General features: G+C 45.5%; 1 pseudogene; it reads left to right on the top strand.

Annotated features, from left to right (window-relative positions):
- The first annotated feature begins 1947 nt into the window (after window positions 1-1947).
- On the top strand, window positions 1948-7897 carry LOC144306585 (protein numb homolog pseudogene; annotated as a pseudogene).
- The last annotated feature ends 3160 nt before the right edge of the window (window positions 7898-11057 follow it).

Below are 11057 nucleotides of genomic sequence, written 5' to 3' on the forward strand. Positions count from 1 at the left end.
ATGAATAAATAAATAAAATATTTTTTAAAAAAATAAAAAATAAAAATAAATAAATAAATACTTTGTTTTAAGTAAAAAAAAAAAAGAAAGAAAGAAAAAGTTTGTTGACCTCTGGCCTAGTCTGTCCTAACTTTGATAGAATTGGAGGTCTTTGATAAGTTCCCTTATATGACTGCTTTATTTATAGTATCCAGCCTCCAAGATGGCACCAGTGATCCCCAGCTCTGAACACAAGGATATTCAGATCCTTGTCCACTTCCTTCCCACCCTGAATAGGGCTGATTTGTGTAAGCCGTGTGGAAGTAATGGAGGGTGACTTCCAAGTCTGGGTCATAAAAGGTAGTGTGGCTTCCATGTTTCTCTTTCTCTAAGACCACTCACTCTGAGACAAACCACTACCATGTTCTAAGGGCACTCAAGAACTCCTACGGAGAAACCCATCTGATGAGAAACTGAGTTTCCTACCAATGGAAACTGGGGAGTGAAGGGGAGTGAAGCCTTCATGATCACAGCTTTGGCCAGCATCTTGACAGCAACCTAACAAGCGACTCTGAGCCCAAACTCTAAACCCAGTTAAGCTACTCCTGAATTCCTGACTCACAGAAATTATAATAAATGTTTGTTGTTTTAAACCACTAAAAATGGGGGTGATTTGTTATACACAAGTAGATAATTAATGCAGCATTCAAATGAAAAAGTGGACTAGTACTCAATGCTTATACACGGATAAATTTGCACATAGGATTTTACCCACAAACACACACATTATTTTATTACTGGACAAAGAATTTGTGGACTTCCGTAACTGGAGTATACTTGTGAATATAGATAAGTTTACCTTACCTGTGGAGAAACTATTGTAAGTGTATATATCTTTCCCATTTCCTCTTCAAGACCTCACCTCATCTTTGTGGAATAGGAAGGGCAATGTGTTCTGAGAAGAAAGAAAAAAGAATTCCTACTATTTCAATATTTCTTAATATGGTAATTGCTCAAATCTGCCTAAAGTTCTCTGTATAGGAATAGAGTAGAATGAACAGAGCAAACTCATAGTATTTTACCGTTTTATTTCTAAGGTGATGATGCAAAAGCATCAGAAGCTAGATTTTTCCAATTAACTACTCTAACCTTTATATGTATATTAAATGGAATAGTTTGTAATAACATCTGGAATTATAGCAGTGACATATGAAATCAAGAAAGATCTTTAAGGGGCACCTGGGTGGCTCAGTCAGTTGAACGCCTGCCTTTGGTTCTGGTCATGATCCTAGAGTCCTGGGATTGAGCCCCACACTGGGCTCCTTGCTCAGAGAAGAATCTTCAGAGAAGAGTCTGCTTCTCCCTCTGCCCCTCCCCCCAACTCATGCTCTCTCACCCCTCCCCCCAACTTGTGCTCTCTCGCTTTCGGTCACTCTCTCTCTCAAATAACTAAATAAAATCTTAAAAAAAAAAAAAGGAAGATCTTTGAGTTGAAATTAAGCAATAGTCAAGAGGCAAAAGTCAGTAGGAGCAAGGGTTCAAGGAAAACTAAATAAATCCCTTCTCAAATGGTACCAGCAGATTTGTTTGGATATCAGTTTGTATATCTTTATTTTTTATTTATTTACTTATTTTATTTATTTATGATAGTCACAGAGAGAGAGAGAGAGGCAGAGACACAGGCAGAGGGAGAAGCAGGCTCCATGCACCGGGAGCCTGACGTGGGATTTGATCTTGGGTCTCCAGGATCACGCCCTGAGCCAAAGGCAGGTGCCAAATCGCTGCGCCACCCAGGGATCCCCCAGTTTGTATATCTTTAACCAAAAATATAAACAAGGAGGGGCTAAGTAATATCTTTGGATAATACTGGTAGGCATAAAGCACGAGAAATAGAAATAAAAAATGAAAGAGAGAGAGAAAGGGAGTGGGAAAAGAAAAATAAGTTAAAAAAAATAAAAAGAAAATCCATGGTATGGTATGAGGATTCACGTGTATATTCCATAGATTCTCCACCATGTTCCAAAATTGGGGATAGTGCTGGTTACCTGGCCAAATCTCATCTTCCAAGCCTCTGTCTTGCTTTAGATAGGCCATCAGTAAACAAATAGTCCAATATCAGCGTGCAAATGAGTACTGACCTCCACAACTTGGGCCCACATGAAATTAGGCTCAGACTAGAGGGAAGGAACCAATAAACTTCCTACTCCTCCACCCCCACCCCAGCAAAGGCCTCAAAACATAGTTTCTGTCTCCTTTTTATATCATTTTTGTTTAGTAACCATATGGCTCTGCTGTGGATGGAAGGGCTGTCTGTGCTGGAGTACATATCATGAATAAGCCCTGTTGGACTGTGCAATTGTATTAGCACATATTATCATAATTATTTTAGGTGATAAACCCATATGGTTGAAATTTGGAGACCAGGTCCCTGGTGCTGCTACGTCTAGAATCAAACTATAGAGTCTCAGGGGGTAGTTCTGCAGGCCTGGATGGTTTAGGCATAAACCTGTCCCATGTGGACATGTATCGTGCTTATTAATCTTTGTATCATAAATATGACCAAAAGTCAAGACTGTGTCCCACAAACTTCACAGCACTAATGAAGGGACAAAATATTTGAGAATTCCTGAAATCTAGCATGCTTGTTGGCCATAAATATGAGGGAAGATGTTGAGAAAACCAAATTCTTCTAAGGCAAAAGAAGATGTGTGCAGACAATGTGTATTTTAAAGGTAAATTCTCTGGCTAGTTCTTTTTAGAACAATGAAAAATTGTTCAATACTTCATTGGCTTTCTTGTTGTTGTATATTTAGGCTACATAAGTATATGCTTGAGTAATCATTTCCTGACTTGGAATGAACACAGAAGAGCTGGCTTGCCTAGAGGTCAGGAGGGTAGCCTTGGAACCCTCCGGATTCTGTTTCTTCAGGGACAAGACTGGAACAGAATCTTCATAAAGTATTATTTTGTTAAAAGTGTAACCTGAGGTGGTACCTGCTTTTCAACTAAGGAAATGTTACACAATGTATTTAATGGCACAATTTAAACCCTCCAAGGGGAAATTAAGCAGATTATTTAAATCAAGGTGCCACTATCATCACCCTTGGTTTTAAACAGCCTAAACTCAAAGAAGCCATTTCTAATGTGATTGAGTGGTTTTTCCATAGTTAATGAAGCTAAATTTTAACTGAGTTCTATCTGACTTTTATCTGGATTTCATCAGAACATTACGGTCATGGCTTTTTAAAAATTTATTTACTTTGATTACCCTTCCCATTTTACAGTCCTTCCAAACTCTAGAGAAAATTAAGCTACAAGTGTTTTCTGGCCTCCAGGGCACATTGCTGATATTTCTTTCTCATCTCACTGAGACCTGACATAGATCCACTGCACAGTGTCAAAAAGATTTGTTCAGCTATGACCAAGCATCTCCAATTCTGTTTCATAGTAGCTGAAATGGAAAACTTCCTTTTTTACCTCGATGTCTGCTCCAGCCTGTTTCTTCATGATTCAAGATTATAATAGTGTAAAAACTTTTCAGTGGTTTCTTAGATAAGACCAAAAGCATAAGCAACAACAAAAGAAAAAAAGAAGATAAATTGGACTTCATCAAACTTTAAACCATCTGTGTTCCAAAGAACAGCACCAAGAAAGTGAAAACACAACCCAGAGAATGGGAGAAGATACTTGAAATCATATATCTGAAAAGGGACTTATCTGTAGAATAAGGAACTCTTACACCTCAATAATTAAAAAAAAAAAAAAAAGACAACCCAAGTTAAAAAAAGGGGGGGGGGGCAGATCTCTGAATAGAAATGTCTCCAAAAAAATAGAAAAATGGCCAAAAGTACATGAAAGGATGCTTAACATCCTTAATCATTAGGGAAAGATAAATCAAAACCACCACAAAATACTACTTCACATACACTAGGATAACTAGAACCAAAGGGGGGGATAATAACAAGGATCTGAAGAAATTGGAGTCTCTATACACTGCTGGTAGGAATGTAAAATGGGGGCAGCCCCGGTGGCACAGCGGTTTAACACCGCCTGCAGCCCAGGGTGTGATCCTGGGGACCTGGGATCGAGTCCCACATCGGGCTCCTTGCATGGAGCCTGCTTCTCCCTCTGCCTGTGTCTCTGCCTCTCTCTCTCTGTGTGTGTCTCTCATGAATAAATAGATAAAATCTTAAAAAAAAAAAAAAAAGGAATGTAAAATGGTGCCATCACTTTGGAAAACAGCCTGGCAGTTTCTCAAATGGTTAAAAGTAGAGTTAACATTCATCCCAGTAATTTCACTGCTAGGTCAATTCATTTCTCCTCAGAGAGAATTGGAAACATATGTCTCTGCAAAAACTTTTATACAAATGCTCCTAGCAATATTATTCTTTATAGCCAAAAAGCAGGAAAAAAACCCTTAAATATCCATCAGCTGGTGACTGAATAAACCAAAGACCATTTATCTGAATAATATGAAAACAATAATTTAAAAAGTTATATGCACCCCTATGATTATGGCAGCATAGTTTGCAATAGCCAAGTTATGGAACCAGCCCCCAGTGTCCATCCATAGATGAATGGGTAAAGAAGATGTGGTATATACATGGAGAAAGACAAATTCTGTCTTACAGGTGGAATCTAAAAAACAAAACACCCATAGATACAGAGAACAGAGTGGTGGTTGCCAGAAGGGAAGGGGGTTCGGGGCTGGGCAAAATGGGTAAAGGGGCTCAGATGTATGGTGATGGGTAGTCACTAGACTTATGGTGGTTATCACTTTGTAGTATATACAAACATCAAATTATAATGTAGACTTGAAGCTTATATAGTGTTACATACCAATTTTCCTTTAAAAAATGAAATATTTGGTGGACTATCACTCAGCATTAAAAAGAAACTAAGTACTGACACATACTACAACACAACATGAACGAACCATTATGCTTAGAAGCCAGTCACAAAAGGACATACATCATGTGATTGCATTTATATGAAATATAAGAGAAGGCAAATCTATAGAGACAGAACATAGACTAGTGGTTGCCTAATACGAGGAAGAAGAAGAAGGGGAGTACCTGCTAATGGATACAGGGTTTCTTGTTTGAGTGATGAAAATGTCCTAACATTGTGTTGATGATTGGACAACCCTGAAAATATTAAAAACCATCAAATTGTACACTTTAGGTGTGTTTATGGTGTGTAAATTACACTTGTAGCTGTTATTAGAAAAACTTCTATGGAGATGACCATGGGTACAAATGAGGGCCAGATCAAGAAGAATGAACCAGGAGCCTGTTGTCACAGAGGAGGTGGTGGCCCATGGTGGTGCTTGGTAGCAACTGGTGGCCGAGATAGAGACAGTGGTGCTGGAACTGGTCGGAGGCAAGGGCAGGCTTGGGGCTTCCAGGGAGGAGGTCCAGCAGAGCTGCCATTGCAACACAAGACTTTCCAGCACATCCATAGATTGGAGTATTGGCGTGCAAGCCACCCTCAGACACCTCAGTGAGGACAGATGAGAAACCTGAGACTCGGGGAAGTTATGAAACTCGTTTGGAGTCCCACAGCTTGTAAAGGGCTCAGCCAAGATCCAGAGCCAGCTTGTGAAAATTGAAATGAACAAGCCATAACAAAGTTTAAGGAGAAAGAAAGATGATTATGTTCTGGAGGGCCAGTGGTCCACATTAGTGGCAGACAGATGGAGGGGTTAGTCCTGGAAGATGTAGCTTCCTGGGATCCCTGGGTGGCTCAGTGGTTTGGCGCCTGCCTTCGGCCCATGGCGTGATCCTGGAGTCCCACATCAGGCTCCCCGCATGGATCCTGCTTCTTCCTCTGCTTGTGTCTCTGCCTCTCTCTCTCTCTCTCTCTCTCTATCTCTCATGGATAAATAAATAAAATCTTAAAAAAAAAAAAAAAAAAGAAGTTCTTCAAAGGCTTCTTTGGAAAAACTGGAAAGCAAGCAGTTAAGGTAGTCCTGTGGGTGTCCAGCAGGTGGATGAAAGAACTAAGGACCTCATAGTTGAGCAAACAATAGAAAAAGCTTCTTCCTGGGCCTCGGTGAGGAACTTTGATAGAGCCTCTCTGGCAGAAACGGTTGGGCGCTGGGTGCGGGGTCTGTCCCGGCCCCCTGGCCATCATGGACACGGGTGATGGGCTGAGCCGTGTGGAAGGCTGTGATTCTGTGGCCTGTTCAGAAGTGAAACAGAAGCAGGAGATGCAACATGGAAACGATGAAGTGACTGCTACTTTTGATGCCAGTTACGAGAGAAGGGCCTTTCCGTAACACAACAGCCATGGAGCAAGAGAGGAGATCGTAAAAAACAAATTCCAAGATGGCAAGAAAGTGCCAGAGGCAGGAGGGGAGCAAAGAACATCAGCTCCCTGGGTTCACAGATCACTGTGCCTTCAGCACGCCCTCTGAGGATCCCCTCTTGTCTGCCTCAAGGACCAAATCAGTACAGTGGTAGCATCGCAGTCTCCTGCCTTTCAAGCTAATGGCACTGATTTGGCCTTCCTAGTGCCTCCTGCTGAGCCAGACCCCACTGCTCTTGCACCCCTAGCAATGCTTGTGCGTGAGACTCACCCTTAGGCCCATGCCCCCTATGCCGCTAACAAGGGAACTGCAGTCACACATTTGAGGACGGAGTGAGGTCAGTCTTCTGGTGCTGCATCCCCAGGTCTCTCCCAGGCTGGTCACAGATGCACTCCCTCTGAGGCTGACCATTGGTTAGAAGAGGGACCCGAGGACATCCAGGCTTAGCAGCCCCAGCCCTCACCTGTCCTGACACAGCCAGTTCTGCAGCTTCCTCCACCCACTGCCACGACCCTGCCAGCACAGCCATTCCCAGAGAATGCATCCCTCACCTTTCAGCCCATGCTAGTGGGTGTGGGCGCACCCCTGCCGCCAGCCTTTGTCCCTGCCTGTCCTGTCCTGTGGCCAATCGGATGCCCTACCCAGCCCCAAATGGGCCTGGGGTGGGTATCACCCCCTTCCAGATGTAGCCAACATGTTGGGCTCTGTTTGACACCCCTCTCAGCCTCCCAGCTTGGTCAGGCAAAAGACAGTCCCTCAGTATGAGACAAGCAGAGATACTGCTAGTCCCTTCCTTAAGCCACCTGCTCAGCACCTCAACGGTTCTGTAGCTTTCAGTGGTATAGACAGACGGTGGTGGGTTGGCCTCAGGAGATAGTTTCCTGCAGGCACCTGCCTGGTAGATCCTTTCAAAGCCCCGGGGCTGCATTAGAAAACCAAGTCCAAGCAGCGTATCCAACCTCTCCACCAACCCTTTCTCCAGTAACTTACAGAAGGAAGACATTTGAAATTGAACTTTAAGCAGTGTCTATGGCTTGTGTATTTCATCTGTACTTAGGCAAGGGCAGGGGCAGAGGTCAAAGGAGCAAAGGGAACTTTGTGTTTCCAATCAGTATACTTTTCACTAGTCTCAAGGGTACCAAGGAGCATGTCCAGGCAGAGTTCTGTGGAAGGTGATTTCGAGAAAAATAGGGGGAAAAAACATTCCTAGGGAAGAATTGTCTTGCAGTTGGGCTGAAGTCAAGGAAACGTTGCACTCTGTTCTCCTGTGACTCCCTTAGCCCCATACAAACCCCTGAAAACAACGAGGCAGAAGTATCTGAACAGGAATTTGTATTCAAAGCGAATTTACTGGAATATAAAACTGTATGGGAAGCAAACCGATCTCCCTTTGTTTTTCAAGCCATTCACCTGCTACTTCTCAGTACTGGTCTGTCTTAGAGATCAAGAACATGGTGGTCTGAGCCTACTTCTCATCCCCAGCCCAAGCACAGAAGTAGGCTCTCCTGTCAGAATTCCCAGCAGAGCCCATTCACTGCTGTCCAGCAGAGCTATATTTTAGGGGTAAAGTTGAGCTTCCACTTTGAGTAAAAATAAATATTATAAGTATTTACCAAAAAAAAGCCAAAGTCTTTATTTTTTTTTAAAAAATTTTTATTTTTTTATTTATTTTTGATAGTCACAGAGAGAGAGAGGGGCAGAGACATAGGCAGTGGGAGAAGCGGGCTCCATGCACCGGGAGCCCGATGTGGGATTCGATCCCGGGTCTCCAGGATCGCGCCCTGGGCCAAAGGCAGGCGCCAAACCGCTGCGCCACCCAGGGATCCCCAAAGTCTTTATTTTTATACATTAAGAATATTTTAAATAGTTCCCAATATTAAAAAGTTGTAGAGGACTAAGTAATCTTACCAAAGGTAAAAGGGTGGGACACCCGGGTGGCTCAGTGGTTGAGTATCTGCCTTTGGCTCAGGTCATGATCCCGGGATCCTGGGATCGAGTCCCAAATCAGGCTCCTTGCAAGGAGCCTGCTTCTCCCTCTATGTCTCTGTCTCTGTCTCTCATGAATAAATAAAATCTTACCCAAAAAAGGGTTAGCCATAAGGAATTATACATGATTGATTTATCAGTGATGCCTATTGAAGTGGAAAGAAGAAAGGTTGGGACTTGCAGATGGGATCCCTAGCTTATTTGGTATCCTTCATTTTAAGTAGCACATTGCAGCAACAATCATGCATATGACCAACAGAGTCACTACGTTGCAGTTTTAAAGAAAATCAGGGGTGCCTAGGTGGCACAGTTCGTTGGTTGGTTGAGTTCCAACCCTTGGTTTCTGCTAGGGTTAGGATCTCAGGGTGGTGGGATCAAGTGCTGAGTCAGGCTCCATGCTCATTGTGGAGTTTGCTTGAGATTCTCTCTCCCTCTCTCTCTGCCCCTTCTGCTCATGCTCTAAAATAAATCTTAAAAAAAAAAAAAAATCCAAGAGCAGTATTGTCCTGGTTTTAAAACCTGTGATGAAATTTTAATATCGTTATTTTAATGGAACCAATTTAAATACACTGTGTAGCAAATGTGTAGTTTCTTTTATATACTGCTATGGTTTCCTTCTCTTAGTCCTCTACTTCGTTTTAAGTAAGGTGACAATGACATAATGATATCCATCGACTGGAGCGCAGGATACTGTTAGTTTCTTTCATTTTTTCCTTTTTTTTTTTTTCCTTTTTTTTTTTTTTGGATACTGTTAGTTTCTCATGTGAATCTTGGTTGGTTTTTTTTTGCCCGTTAGGTTTTGTCCCAAGTTTTGTGAGGATGGAGATTCTAGTTTTACTAGCTGTGTATGCCTCGGTATCCCACTTGAGAGCAGAACATCCCCTTGCCAGTTGCAGCCACTGGACCTCTGGTCATGAGAGACCCCATCTCGTTTTTACTTTTGAACGTTGGTCTTACAAATATAAGTGATATATGTTTGTACAGATGAGAATTTATAATCTGCTGTAACAAAAAAAAATGTTTGTGGTAGAAAAGGGCATGAACTAGCATTAATTTTTTTATCATTTTGTGGGGGGTAACAAAATGTTATAAATCTTAAACTGTGAACATCTACAATTATCATTAGGATATGATTGTGAAAATACATCAGGGAAGCCCTAGCAAAATGTTAGCTTCATCTTTTTTTGTTTTAAAGATTTTATTTATTTGTTCATGAAAGACACAGAGAGGCAAAGACACAGGCAGAGGGAGAAGCAGGCTCTCCGCAGGAAGCCCAAAGCGGGACTCAGTCCCAGGACCCGGGGATCACGCCCTGAGCCAAAGGCAGACGCTCAACCACTGAGCCACCCAGGTGCCCCATTAGCTTCATTTTTTCAAGGTTAGTGAATATATGGAAACCGCAGGACTCTCATCCTTCAGTTCTGGACAAGAATTTATATGGAAAGGTGGTTCCCAATTATTCTTTTGGCTCATAGTTGGGGGAAAAATGGTTACTACGTAGATAAGTTATTTTTATTTTCCCAAGGGCCATCATTTGAAGACACAATAGACTTCTAAATTTCACCATACAGCATAGCTTTACTTCTGACAAGTATTGACCTTTGCTGATTAGACACATAACTGTGTTAGCGGCACATCGGAGCTCTGAAAATGGCACTCAACGTGGATTCAGCGAACAAGGCAAACTACCAACAGTACCCTCTTCGTGTTTTCAAATATGGTGCAACACATTGGGGCCTGCGTCTGAGGTCCCGGAGGGCCCCAGCACACCCCGCACGGTGACACGGGGGGACACGGGGGCCTGGGCCTGAGGTCCCGGAGGGCCCCAGCACACCCCGCACGGTGACACGGGGGGACACGGGGGCCTGGGCCTGAGGTCCCGGAGGTTCCCAGCACACCCCGCACGGTGACACGGGGGGACACGGGGGCCTGGGCCTGAGGTCCCGGAGGGCCCCAGCACACCCCGCACGGTGACACGGGGGGACACGGGGGCCTGGGCCTGAGGTCCCGGAGGGCCCCAGCACACCCCGCACGGTGACACGGGGCGGACACGGGGGCCTGGGCCTGAGGTCCCGGAGGGCCCCAGCACACCCCGCACGGTGACACGGGGGGACACGGGGGCCTGGGCCTGAGGTCCCGGAGGTTCCCAGCACACCCCGCACGGTGACACGGGGGGACACGGGGGCCTGGGCCTGAGGTCCCGGAGGGCCCCAGCACACCCCGCACGGTGACACGGGGCGGACACGGGGGCCTGGGTCTGAGGTCCCGGAGGGCCCCAGCACACCCCGCACGGTGACACGGGGGGACACGGGGGCCTGGGCCTGAGGTCCCGGAGGGCCCCAGCACACCCCGCACGGTGACACGGGCGGACAAGGGGGCCTGGGTCTGAGGTCCCGGAGGTTCCCAGCACACCCCGCACGGTGACACGGGGGGACACGGGGGCCTGGGCCTGAGGTCCCGGAGGGCCCCAGCACACCCCGCACGGTGACACGGGGGGACACGGGGGCCTGGGCCTGAGGTCCCGGAGGGCCCCAGCACACCCCGCACGGTGACACGGGCGGACAAAGTCTTGGGGCAGGTGCCTTGTCGCTCTCCGCCGTCCCGGCGGCCGCGCTGGCCCCACCGCGCAGGTGACCTTCGTCGGCCCCGAGGCCCGCCCTCACGCCGCGCACGTGGCCGGGGGGGGGCGGAGGCGCGCGGCCCCGGGGAAGCACCCTCCGCAGCAGGACGGAGCTCACAGAGCGGGCACGGGCGGTCACTCGTTCGCTCACTTGCGTCAGGC

The sequence above is a fragment of the Canis aureus genome, chromosome 37, assembly GCF_053574225.1.
Source record: "Canis aureus isolate CA01 chromosome 37, VMU_Caureus_v.1.0, whole genome shotgun sequence".
NCBI lineage: Eukaryota > Metazoa > Chordata > Mammalia > Carnivora > Canidae > Canis > Canis aureus.